General features: G+C 41.4%; 1 pseudogene; it reads right to left on the bottom strand.

Annotated features, from left to right (window-relative positions):
- Nucleotides 1-246: 246 nt before the first annotated feature.
- On the bottom strand, nt 247-12,403 carry LOC122276916 (annotated as a pseudogene).
- Between the last annotated feature and the right edge of the window lie 1,668 nt (nt 12,404-14,071).

Below are 14,071 nucleotides of genomic sequence, written 5' to 3'. Positions count from 1 at the left end.
TTTCCACTCCGTGAACAAAATCATGTGTTGATTATTTGTGTTATTTGTTTCATTTATTATCTGCTTGTTTGATTAATTTTCAAAAGGCCATAAAAATTAGATTACACCTATTCACCCCCCCTCTAGGTGTAGTGTTGTGTAGAACCACTGCTTTTTCAAACTGCATGCATGCATGGTTGGAATAATATTATGAAATATGATCAATTCTCCCTCTCTAATTCGTTGAAGACAAGGCGTTCCTTCTCTTTAACCTTAATCTGCTACCAGTTGATCGGGTGGATTCAATTTCCTCCTCATCATGCATGATCTTCACTTCCCCCGCTTCTTGCTCCTTTGTTTGGAAATGGATCGGTAAGCCTCTTGAACTTGATGCTGTGATCTCTAATGGACTTCACCCATAGTCTCTTCCAAAGCTCCCTTCATCGCTTGAGCTTTCTGCTTCCATGGGTGCCCTTGCCTTTGCGGCTGATTCCTCATCGTGAAATTCCGAGCCGGTCTCTTTCTCGCTGCTGCTTTCACCAGAAGTAGTGTCACTGAGTGTGGAATACCGTCACGCTCTCTTTCATTACACCTTGAAAAGAGTAGCTCCTTGCTTTCCCATCATATAGTGGAAGCAAAGATTTTGAGAGAGATCCAGCCCTATCTCTGCCCAGACTGTATGTTGTTGAGAGCTTCCTCTCTACGCCTTCCCTTTCTCGTACCATCTCCCCAAACTTTTCAGCAACTTCATTGGCCACTACCTCCTCTGCTGCCTTCTGCTTAAGCTCTGTAATTGTCCTGTCGAAGACTTTCCTTTTTGGCTGGAGGGAACGCTGAGAGACCGAAAACTATTGTCAGGCTATTGAAGGCAACATCATTTGGATTCCTAAGCTCTCTTTTCTTCAAATTAATTGGTTTGTTTTCTTTTTCTAAATCTTGCATTAATTAATCAGTTTGTATGAAAGCAAGAGAAGCCTGCTTCTCTTTCTCCAAGCTCAAGAGAACATTATGCCTGCTTCACTCTACTTATATTTTCCAATATTGCAACACGAACTAGGATTCAAAGCTCTTATTCTATTGTTAATTTCAGGGAAAAAAGTTTACTAGGAATCAAAGCTCTTACTCGCTTTTCTAGGAAACTTCCAAGGTTTTGACCTTGAAGCTTCTTTTCCCTCCAAAATACACAACAGAATCGTACAATCACAGCTAGAATGACGAGTACAGCAGATTCAAAGAGCAGAAACCATACTATCGCTCTTTCGTTACCTGAGAAAGAGTATTAAAGAGGGTTCATAAGTAACACTCCGAACGTCATTCTCTTTAAGTAGAATATGCAGAAGGTTGCCAACTTACCTGTGTAGATGACGATATGCATGGGACTTGCTTGCGAGCAGCTGGATGCAAGCTTCTGATCTGGTAACGATTGAAAACAAATAATTAGATAAAATTTCACAGTATGAAGTAAAAGATCAGGTTAACACAAGAATGTTTTACATTTGCTGCGACATTGCAGTGGGCTGCCGATCTCTGCATCAATTGCAATGATCAAGACGTGAGAAACTACTCTAGAATTCAGAAATTGTTCAAGACGTGAGACATTCCAATGAGAGCATTTTTGAGTAGTGAGTCCCTAGACATTTTATTTAAAGGGAAACAAGTTCAAACAATGAAAACTCAATTTTGAGGAAAGATAACTGAAGACTGAAATTAGCAAGAGAGCTTTCAGACCAATAGATGGTCCCAATTGCTGGAACCAGTAGAGTGAGGATTACAGTTTTCGGTCGCATTGCTGAGACGTAAGTGTATTCATCAATTGTGCGGCTGATCTTTGTTGCGCCTCCGGCCGCCCAGAAATCACACCCACAATAGATAGAGACAATATTTAAGTGGTTCGGCAACTGCCTACGTCCACTGAAGCGGAAATTCGATTTTTCAATATGTTTGTACAATTTTACAAACACTCACAACATCTCTCTATCTCTCTCAAATGGCCTCCGTTCTGGGTTTCCCCAGAACCCATTTTCGCCCTCTGCCCTCTGCCTGATCTCTCACCTCTGTGAGGATGAATTTTATTTTCACAACTCATCTCCTTTTATAGGAGAGCCATGGGGGACAAAGCTCCCACGTTTCTTGACCAAGAGGGAGGTGTATTTCGGTGCAGCTTGATCAAGAGCTCTCTTGGTCCACATTTGCTGCAGAATTACGGTGCCTAATACAACAAAGAAAGAAACGGTGCACATGTGTAGCCCTTCATACTTGGGTTGATTCAACAATCACCCCCTCCACCCAAGTGTGCCATACCAGGCTGCTTGTAAACTGATTCATTCTTCAAATGAATTCACCTCTTTCTTGGAATGCTTGTCAGCCATGAGAGATTCGCTATCACATGCATCTTCAGGTACGTCTTCAAATGGATATCCAGATGCCTCTCCAAATGCATCTTCAAATGCATCAGCATCGTCTACATCCACGGAGCTTGCAAGGGATTTTCTTCAGAGGAGATTTACCAGTGCTCAATTGCACAATCTCAACTCTCTAGGATTCTTCTTTTGCTCGAGTCCATGAGTCCGCACTCATGTACACCTTGAGCAAACTGAGCTTCGCTCTAGGCTCATCCGAGCGAACAATCTGCTTCGCTCTAGCCACATCCGAGCGAACAATCTGAGTAAACTGAGCTTCGCTCTAGGCTCATCCGAGCGAACAATCTGCTTCGCTCTAGCCACATCCGAGCGAACACCTTGAGCAAACTAAGCTTCTCTCTAGGCTCATCCGAGCGAACAATCTGCTTCGCTCTAGCCACATCCGAGCGAACAATTTGCTTGGTGCCTTTACAGCTTTCAAACCAGGCTCCATAATCCTACAATCACACCAATCTCCAACTTGGAGACTAGTTCTCAACATGCTGAGCTCTATCTCCAGCATCATCCCTTATACAATTTTACAGCTCATGTCTTCAACTTAGAAGACTAACTAAAGTGATGCATAACTTTAGTTCATCACGTACAATGCCCTTAATCAACACATCTACATAGGGCAACACATCTCCCACTGCACTGGGAATCAATGGTTTCGCACGGACCTTGACACATATCAGAGAACCTGTTGCTGAGGTCTCATCTCTGATCTGGGTGACTGACCCTTCATCCTGCTGCTATCTTCAGTCGCATGTGTCCATCTTGTGTGCAGTCTTCGACTTGCATAATCTCCCTTCTTGCAAGATTTTTCTTCATATCGTAGTTCACTACCTTCATTCAGCAGGATACATTTTAAGGTAGTAACCACCATGGAGGTCTGATCGTCTTGGCAGTTCTTTAGGTGTAGATATCCCTGGAACATCTGACGTTTTGTTCCCATCTCTCACACATGTACTTCATGTCGTGGTCTAGGGAGATTTCTTTAGAAAAGTAAAACTGGGTTCCTTTTACTTTCTCATCTAATTCACACGACAATTACCACGAGCCAAGACCAATTAATCATTCGTGACCTTCCAACACCAAATGCTATTGGCAACAATAGCAACAATCTCCACCTTGTGACTTTGACTGGTCCCACAGCCAAGCTCCACCTCAATGAAGATCTTCATAGCTCCTGCTATCATGCTTCACCATAAAAGCATATCCACTCAGAATAAACTAATTCCAAGCATTTCACTTCGGCCCATGTCGAAAATAACCTTGCTGAAAACTATGGTGTAACTTCCATGTTTGACTCTCCTGCAAGTTCATCAGCCATCGACATGAATTTCCACCACACACCCTGCATTAATGCCAAACCAATGCCTGTGTGTAAACTTGTGGACCTGCTAACATTAACACATCCTCTATCATGACAACTCTGGGAATTAGCGGCATGCCATGAGGATATACTTGTCTCTTTTTCCATGGAGAGAGACACAACATTAGCATCAATACCAGTATCTTCATTTACTGACTTGGAGCCACTTGCCGAAAATGCTCCTTGTACTAGCCGTTTCACCAGTCGCTAGTATCACTGTTAACTTCAGGGATTGATTTGCCCTTCAACGCCTTTTTGAGAAAACACTATTGAATGACTGCTGTCTTCAAGCTGTCTTTAACAGCATTGTGCACTGCAAGAAATGCAACGCCATGTATTTCTTCAGTCACCATATTCACAACATCATTCTCAGTTTTCTCCTGATTTTAGCAGTCTCTTGTAGCCTGTCTTGCCACAATTTCTAGCGAGTCATCTGTTGTCCAGATCTTGACTTGCCTCTGTCCTTACAATCAACATTCAGGACCAACAACTCGAAATCTTGCCAGAATCTCTTCTGCGCACCTCCTCATCCAGGATAAGATCTCTTACATTGAGAAACTTCAACTTCGACCTCTTTGCAGAATTACTCATAGCCATTCTCATGACCTCCCAACCTTTTGACCACAACGCCAAATGCTATTGGGCAACAATAGTACCTTCTGCCTTATCTGAAATTGAACCGTTTCTCCACCTCAAATTTGACAAGATTTGAAACCTTACTTCCTGACATTGCTTTAATGAATTTACCGTAGAAATGAATAGTACCTCACTAAGTCAGTTCCCAGGAAAGATTGGAGGGTCACAATGGACACACTTAAAATTTCCAATCTCCTAGACAGAACCTCCTTAGACTGTACGTATCCACACTACCACACCAAAGCTTCATCTGCACTTTGTTATTTACAACTGGCTTTTCAAAGAAAGCCACAACGAGATCCGATGCGGTTCTCCTCTTAATAACAATATGCTCCATGAGTTGTATGACTGCCAAAACCTGCTGATATAACAAGTTAATCAGCATTGTCCAATGATTTGAAATTTGCTCCATCAAATTTCACGATCCCAACTGGCTTAAATTAAGCCGAAAACCAATGAGTCCATCATTACTCCAACTGGCTACGATCAAGCCCACAACTGATCTGCAACACGTGGACGGTTCAGATCAAATGTACCGATGGCGAATCTCAACATTCCCACCGTACCGATGAGTCCGGAATGATCCAAATAGTTTGCCACCACTATTTGATCATCGCGATGGAACTCCAACTGGCTACGATCAAGCCCAAAATGATCTGCAACACCTCGACAGTTTAGATCGACTGTACCGATGGCGAATCTCAACATTCCCACCGTACAGATGAGTCTGGAATGATCCAAATAGTTTGCCACCACTATTTGATCATCGCGATGGAACTCCAACTGGTTACGATCAAGCCCAAAATGATCTGCAACACATCAACAGTTCAGATCGACTGTATCGATGGCGAATCTCAACATTCCCACCGTACGGATGAGTCTGGAATAATCCAAATAGTTGGAAAGCACTATTTGATCGTTGAAATCGGACTCCGGATGGCTTAGATCTAGCCCAACAAAGATCTGAAAATTGCACGGTCCAGATCGTCTGGCGCGTGTCCTACACGCGCCGCAGTAGGGCGTCTGAGGCGCGTGGACAACACGCGCCACAGTAGCTTGTGCGGGGGGGGGGAGCGCGTGAGCGCGTGTCGGTCACGCGCCGAGCCTCTGTAGGGCGCGTGGGGGCGCGTGAGCGCGTGTACTTCACGCGTCTTCAACCTCTGCCGCGCGTGAGGGCGCGTGGGAGCGTGTATCTCAATCGTCTTCCTCCTCCGACGCGCGTGGGGGCGCGTGGATGACATTAGTGCACGCGCGGACCTTCTAGGAGCGCGTGTAGGCTCCTCCGACCTCCGTTTTCGATTCCGTTTGCGGCAACGGATTCATCTCAACGCGAGGAACAGCCTGGACTGATCAAAAATTGATTTTGAACAATTGTAATTTTCTGGGTAGCACGAACCGAAGCTCTGATACCATTTGTTGCGCCTCCGGCCGCCTAGAAATCACACCCACAATAGATAGAGACAATATTTAAGTGGTTCGGCAACTGCCTACGTCCACTGAAGCGGAAATTCGATTTTTCAATATGTTTGTACAATTTTACAAACACTCACAACATCTCTCTATCTCTCTCAAATGGCCTCCGTTCTGGGTTTCCCCAGAACCCATTTTCGCCCTCTGCCCTCTGCCTGATCTCTCACCTCTGTGAGGATGAATTTTATTTTCACAACTCATCTCCTTTTATAGGAGAACCATGGGGGACAAAGCTCCCACGTTTCTTGACCAAGAGGGAGGTGTATTTCGGTGCAGCTTGATCAAGAGCTCTCTTGGTCCACATTTGCTGCAGAATTACGGTGCCTAATACAACAAAGAAAGAAACGGTGCACATGTGCAGCCCTTCATACTTGGGTTGATTCAACAATCTTTCCCTTCATTTCTGTCTGAGAAAGATAAGCTGCATAGCCAGAACATTCAAGGAGTGGACCAACTTGAAGAACAAAATGCACTGCATGTTCTTTTGAAAACTTCCTAAGCATCCCAGTCGGTGAAAATGAGTATAGGAACCCATCTAGTGAGCCAATGGATACCTGTTAAGGAAGATACAGGCTGTGTTGCACAGCAGAAAATAGAAAACTATAACAAGTTGCAAGACACAGGCTGTGTTGCACAGCAAAGGCAATGTCGCACCAACAGAGGCAATACTGCACTACAGAGCATGGCAGATCAGTTGCAAGGCAGAGGCAATGTTGCACTACAGAGCACGGCAGCAACTTGTCCTGCACAGTTGCACAGAAAAGGCAAAACATCACAAATGGAATCATGTCAGAACAGTAGAAATAGTCTATAAATGTATAGGAGACGTGGCCTCCAATCTTACCATTGAGGAAGTCTGAAATGTATCTACAGTAGTCTATAAATAGTTTGTAAATGTTCAATACCCGAATGTACAAGTGAAAAAGAGTGTGAATATATTTTCTCTCTTCTTCTGGGCATTCTATCGAATACTTGCTATGCATCCTGAGAACTAATCTCATTATGGTATCAAAAGCCCAATAAGACCATCGTCTTTTACAATATTTTTTTTTCTCTGTGTTTCCTATTCTTCCACAGTCCAATGGCTTCAGAAGAGGACTCTCCTATCTCTACACCTCCCATTTCTACACAGAACACGGTACACAATATTCTTCCTACACTACTTCACTCTGCAAGTAGCTCCATTACCGTGAAGCTTACCATAGAGAACTTTCTCTTATGGAAAGCTCAAATGGTTCCCTTCTTGAAAGGCTATCAAGTGTTCGGTCATGTGGATGGTTCTCTTGAAATACCTCCCTCCCTGATCAACCAACAGCCCAATCCCGAGTATACACAATGGTTGCTTGTGGATCAATGTGTACTTTCAGCAATAATTTCCTCCTTGTCCGAACCTGTCATTGCTCAAGTCCTTGAATGTGTGTCTGCTCGAGAGGTTTGGGACACTCGTAATGCAATGTTTGTTTCCCAATCCTCTGCACATGTTATGTAGACCCAATACCGGTTGGCCACAACAAAAAAAGGCCCTGAATCTATAACCGAGTATTACAACAAGGTTAAAGCTCTCTCTACTTCTCTGGGTGGGGCTGGTCATCCTCTATCCAACTCTGAATTCTCGGTCTATTTACTGGCTGGCCTTGGATCGGAGTATGATGCTTTGGTTACTTCTCTTACAACCCGAGCTGAACCCTTAACTCCTCAGCAGATTTACAGCTTCCTTTTAAATCATGAATCTCGACTTCAACATCAGACCAATACACTTCTAAGTGGCTCTCCGCTAACTGCCCATCTCACTACTTCGAAACCTGACTCCACGTTTAACTCTAATAATCGTGGAAGGGGTAATAGAGGTTCTCGTGGTCGCCGTGGAGGAGGCAGACAAAATACTAACTCCTTCTCCACACGTTCGAAAAATTGACCACATTGCCAAGTGTGCAATAAGCCTGGGCACATTGCTCTATCATGTTACCACAGATTTGATCATAGCTACCAAAAAGCTTCTCCCTCATCCTTATCTGCAAATTTGACCACCACAACTCCTCCGTCACCTTATATCAACTCCTGGTTCCCTGACACTGCAGCGACACATCACTTCACTTCAGATTTCAGCAACCTTAATTTGGATTCCTCTACATATCAGGGCTCCGACCAAGTGAACATTGGAGATGGATCATCTATGCCAATACAGCACACTGGCTCTGCCAACCTTCACACGCCCTCTGGCAATTTTCTTCTTTCAAAACTTCTACATGTTCCATTAATCACAAAAAATTTGTTGTCTGTACGTCAATTTTGTATCGATAATTCAGTTTATTTTGAATTTCACTCTGACTGTTTCTTTGTGAAGGATTTACAAACTCAGGGAGTTCTGCTTCAGGGTACCATTAAAGATGGTCTGTATGTCTTACCTACGGAGGCCACCACTTCAATCTCAGATTCCATTTCTCCTAAAGCCTTTATTGGAGAAAGAACCACTCCTTTTCAATGGCATCTTCGGCTTGGACATCCCTCTCAAAGAACAACTGCTTTCACTGTTCATAGATTTAATCTTCCCACTAGCTCGCATGCACCTATCCAGCACTGTACAACTTGTTTACAAGCAAAAACCCATGCTCTTCCTCACCCTTCATCTCCCTCACGCTCCACACAACCTTTTGAGTTGTTATTTCTAGATGTATGGGGTCCAGCCCCTCTTTTATCCACAAACAGTTACAGATTTTATTTCTCTATTGTTGATTATCACTTGAAATATATCTGGCTTTTTCCTATTCAATCAAAATCTGATGTTTGTACTATTTTTCTTGCCTTTTTGTGCTATGTGAGTAATTATTTTTCTTCAAAAGTAATGGCTGTACAATCCGACTGGGGTGGTGAATTTCAACCTCTCAAAAAAATTCTTCAATCTTTCGGCATTGTACATCGCATTACATGTCCCTATTCATATGAACAAAACGGGACCATTGAACGCCGTCACAGGCATATTGTGGAGACTGGTTTATCCCTTTTAACACAAGCTTCCATGCCTTTTAAATATTGGTCGGATGCTTTTCAAACATCTGTTTTTCTTATTAATAGGATGGCTACGCCAGTTTTACAAAATAAATCTCCCTTTCAAATTCTTTTCAAAAAAATATTGGATTATAAGTTTCTTCGTACATTTGGCACTGCATGTTGGCCAAATTTACGACCTTATAATAAAAATAAAATGGCTCTTAGATCCACTCTCTGTGTTTTCATGGGCTACAGCCCAGATCACAAAGGATATAAATGCCTACATATTCCATCAGGCCAGATCTACACATCTAGGGACGTAACATTCAATGAAACCCAATTTCCGTTTCACCTTCAACCCAATCAAGTGACGGTTTCCACCCCAACTCACTCTCAATCCATTGACTCACAGTCCAACACTCACACACGAGCCCATTTCCTCACCACACTTCCGCCTCAAATATTTCCAAATCAAACCCATACCCAGCCTGTTAACTCAGGCCCTTTGAATGGTCACATTTCCTCTGGCCATTCGTCCCACTCTACATTTCCTCTACCCGAAACATCCCCAAATTCTCAAACCCTAGATCGTGCCCTTCCCGAAACAGAGCAACTTGCATCGTCCCCTCCTACTGCTCCTGCTACGGCGTCAAACGTTCACCCTATGGTCACTCGAGGTAAGGTAAATCATGTCAAACCTCTCACTCGCACAGACGGTACAGTGCCATGGCCTCCACGCAAACATGCCCTCACTACACGTACACAGTCCGCACCCACCATGGTTCCTGAGGAACCCACAAACTACACAGAGGCGTTTAAATTTCCTGAGTGGCGCGATGCCATGCAATCTGAATTTCACGCACTACTTCACAATCACACGTGGGACTTAGTTCCCCCCTCTGATTCCTACAATGTGTTGGGACCAAAATGGATTCTCAAAACAAAAAGAAAAGCAGATGGTACTCTGGAAAGACGTAAAGCACGTATAGTTGTAAAGGATTTTCATCAACAAGCTGGAGTTGACTACAATGAGACTTTCTCTCCTGTAGTCAAACCAACTACCATTCGGCTTTTACTCTCTTTGGCTGTGTCATTCAACTGGCCTCTACAACAGTTTGACATACAGAATGCCTTCTTGCATGGTGAACTGGAGGAAGATGTTTATATGCGACAACCCCAAGGTTTTGTACATCCTGACTTTCCTCTTCACATGTGTAAACTGAAAAAGGCCATTTATGGCCTAAAACAGGCCCCTCGGGCCTGGTTTTCCAAACTCAGTTCCAAGTTATTTTCTCTTGGCTTTCAAGAATCAAAATCTGATACATCTCTCTTTATTTACCGCAATGCATCTCATGTTATTTTTCTCTTAATATATGTAGATGACATTGTTGTAACTGGGTCCAGCTTGAGCTTAATTTCTGAATTTGTATCTGAACTTGGTCTGTCGTTTCCTGTGAAAGATTTGGGACAACTTCACTATTTTTTAGGCATCGAAATCTCTAGGAATACTCGCGCTTTGTACTTAAATCAGTCCAAATATGTGTATGATCTCCTCAAATGAACAAATATGCACAATGCCAAACCTGTGTCTACTCCTATGGCTACATCCCTCAAACTTTCTGCCTTTGAAGGAAACAGTTTTGAGGATCCCCATCTTTATCGTAGCGTAGTTGGCAGCTTGCAATACTTGTCTTTCACTTGTCCCGACATTTCCTTTGCGGTTAATAAAGTGTGTCAATTCATGTATAATCCTAAAACTCCACATTGGCAAGCTGTCAAACGCATTCTCAGGTATCTTAGACAAACTTTCCATTTTGGTCTTCACTTTTCTCCATCCTCAAAATTAACTCTTTCTGCTTTCTCCGATGCTGACTGGGCCGGTAGTCCTGATGATAGAAAATCTACAGGAGGGTTCTGTGTCTTTTTTGGCTCACATCTTGTCTCTTGGGGTTCTAAAAAGCAACCAACAATTGCTAGATCCTCTACTGAAGCTGAATATAAAGCCGTGGCCAACACCACTTGTGAACTACTTTGGATACACAACTTGATACATCAAAGAAGATCCTAACAATTACACAAATAAAAGGGGAAAAAAGATATAAATTTTTGAAGAAAAAACCAAACTAAAATCACAGCTAATTTCACTTCTAGTGATGCATACGGTAATCAAAATTAAAAACATAAACTAAGCACATGTATTTCAAATTTATAGCGTACAAATCGACAAATCCCAAATCTGTATGGGATGACAGATTTAAGGTACTAAGTATTTGAGTAAATGTAGTTACCATTAGAATCCACAACTGGTGTGCATTCTGCTGTACTCAAGGGACCGATACCTCTCTGCCATAAAACAGTTCCGGAAGAAGCATCTAGTGCCAGCAGAAGGGCCTTAGCTGGTACAGTGACATACAAACGACCATTGTTTCCTGGGGTGATGGTGAAAATTTTGTCGAGTGAACTAAAATCCTGGATCCATTTGAGGTTAGGGCTACGAATCGACAGACAATATAATTCCCCTTCAGTATTTGAAATCTGCCAATGCATAATGGAAGTAAATACAGGTCCACAAGCTTGAAAGTTTGCGTGGAAACAGAGATTAGTCCTGGAAACATTGACAATTTCCAAACTAATCTTATTAAATCAACAAATAGAGACCCAAAACCAAATCAGTTCATTGAAACCATCATAGCTTGAATTTGAGAAGAGGGTTGATCAAAGTTCAAAATTTTATTAAGTGGTCTTAGCCCAAATGACAGCAAAGAGTGAATGGAAAAAGGGATAAGCAAACCTTACATATATACTAGCTTCGCATTGATGAAACATGGGCACCGAAGTAAAATAACAACCTGTAACATTTTTCCGGCAACCTAGACGATAGCCATATCGGTCAAGCATAGGCAAAGTAGTTGTCCACGTGTCATGTATGCAAAAAGTCCTCGATTCTTGATATTGATAAATACAGATGAACTCATTGTGCTTACTGAGAGCCCAATAATTTCAAGCAGTCCCTCTTGATCTGGTACTGGACCAAAGAAAACTTTAGCAGCAGGTGGGGAAGTTGCAATGCCTAGAAAGCTTATCTTCATGACTCGGTTTTCTGCGGCTAAATATATCTGGATATAATAATCACAAAATAATAACGTTCCCGGTAATATTATGCGATAAAATTGAATGAAAGAGTACGTACCACAGAGAATGGTTCATCTAAGTGCAAGTTTGTAGTTCAGAGATAAAAACTGAAAAAATTAAAAAAATCTTGTACCTTCCCTCGACCGCCATGAACTGGAGCCATACCAGCATGGCATGTGTACCCAAGATTTATGGTCCAAGAAATGGTACCATTACTTTCAAATGCATACAAATTCTTCCCTGAACAAACGTAAATCTTCCCGTCTTCTCCAGTCCAAGGTCTCGAAAGCCTGTTTGCAGCACTTCCAGAAGGCTCTCGTGCTAGAAAGGAAATGATGTCATCAGAAATTTGAATGGGAAAGAACAAAGAAAGAGAGCGAATCAACCAAATATCTTGTAGCCCCAGAAAACTAAAAACGATCATTCCCGTCTAATAAGATCAAATAAATTCCTTCTGAAAGTGTACGTGTAAATCTTCCTCTCTCTCGTGTGTGTGTGTGTGTGTGTGAGAGAGAGAGAGAGAGAGAGAGAGAGACCGGATAAAGGGCGAGGATTCTCAGGGTCTATTTGGAATTCGGTGAACTGAGAAGTGATTGAATCCGATCGGAAGAGCAAGAGCAAGAAGAGAACACGTTGGATCATCGGCATTGCATAAAAGGCCAAGTAACTGCATGGGTCGAAGAATTGCTTACTGCCGTTGTATAGATATAGCAAAAATGCTAGGCTTAACGAGAGTTCTCGTCCTTATAATAATAGCATCCTTTTATGCTTTATTTACCATATTTAACTAATGTTGCTCATACTTCCTAATCTTGAGTGAGTATAAAGGTATATGTTGTAATCTATTGTTATATATATATATATATTTATATATTTCCTTTTGCGCTGCTTGGCGTCTGGTTCTTCAAATTCCTTCTGCACCATTTGACATTTTGCAATTTTTTCTGATTTTGCACCATTAGTTTCGGTCGATTTTGGGCTTTTCAATGGAACACCACAGATTCATCACAGTCTCACAACCCCCATATTCTAGCATAGCAATTCACAAATTCTCACTAATTTAGGTACAAAAGTCTAATTTCTAGAAAGAAATGGAAATATTTTTTTCCTCATTTTGTTGCCCCTTTTTCGGTGACGAGAAAGGCTAGCGTGCCTCTAAAAGTAGTGTTTTTTTTATCCAATTTTTTTTATTCAAGTTTTTATTATTTTTAAATATTTCAAGAAATATAAAAAATACATCAATATATTAAAATTAAAATTACTTCCTTAATTATTAAAAAAAAAAATTCACTGAACGATTAAATGAAACAGTAACTATTTTGTGAACACAAATAAATATGTGAACTGGCTAATTTTTCTTGCTGAGTTTAACATGTGTCGATGCATGTATTGTTATGTGGATTAGTTACTAATCATGACTCCTCAAAATCATTTTAATTAAACGGTGCTCTAATTTTCTAAATCTTTTAATTAAACACTGTTAAAATATTATTCTTCACAAATTTGCCACAAATTTAACTGGTGCTTTGTATTTTGGATTAAGTTTTGTAAAATGCTTGGATATATCCGATTTTTGGTCTCAAGCATTTCTATCGAGACTTTTTTTTGTAATTAGTAATTAAGTAAGTATTTTTTAATGATGTTGTGATTTTTTAAAAATGTTTAAAGATATGAAAATATATAAAAAAAATAAAAAAGACATTTAGCCTTATTGGGACCCTTTCTCATGCTCGCACGACTCTTCAGTTTTAAACCATTTTAGACCATTTTTTTTTTTTTTTCATTTCACTTCTTGTTATGTGCTTTATGGTTTTGACCCTTATGTTTCGTATTTTCTCTTAAGATTGTTAAGCGGTGTCATTGTTGAATGCTCTGGTCCGTGGACTGGGTCTTTCATAATGGCCTTATGCCTTATCGTGGTCAGTTACATTACAGCCTTTCGTGGGCCGTTACATTGTAGTGTCTATTTATTTCCTGTAGATGAATGGAAGAGGTATCAATTTCTTCCAATCAATTAAGCGTTAAGGAGGCCTTGGCACCTCGAATTGGTAATAAATCTTTACAATATTTTATAGTGAATATTCACAGTCCT

This window comes from Carya illinoinensis, chromosome 9 (genome assembly GCF_018687715.1).
Source record: "Carya illinoinensis cultivar Pawnee chromosome 9, C.illinoinensisPawnee_v1, whole genome shotgun sequence".
NCBI lineage: Eukaryota > Viridiplantae > Streptophyta > Magnoliopsida > Fagales > Juglandaceae > Carya > Carya illinoinensis.
The sequence above is the reverse complement of the archived record's forward strand: the minus strand, read 5'-3'. Positions and strand labels throughout refer to the sequence as shown.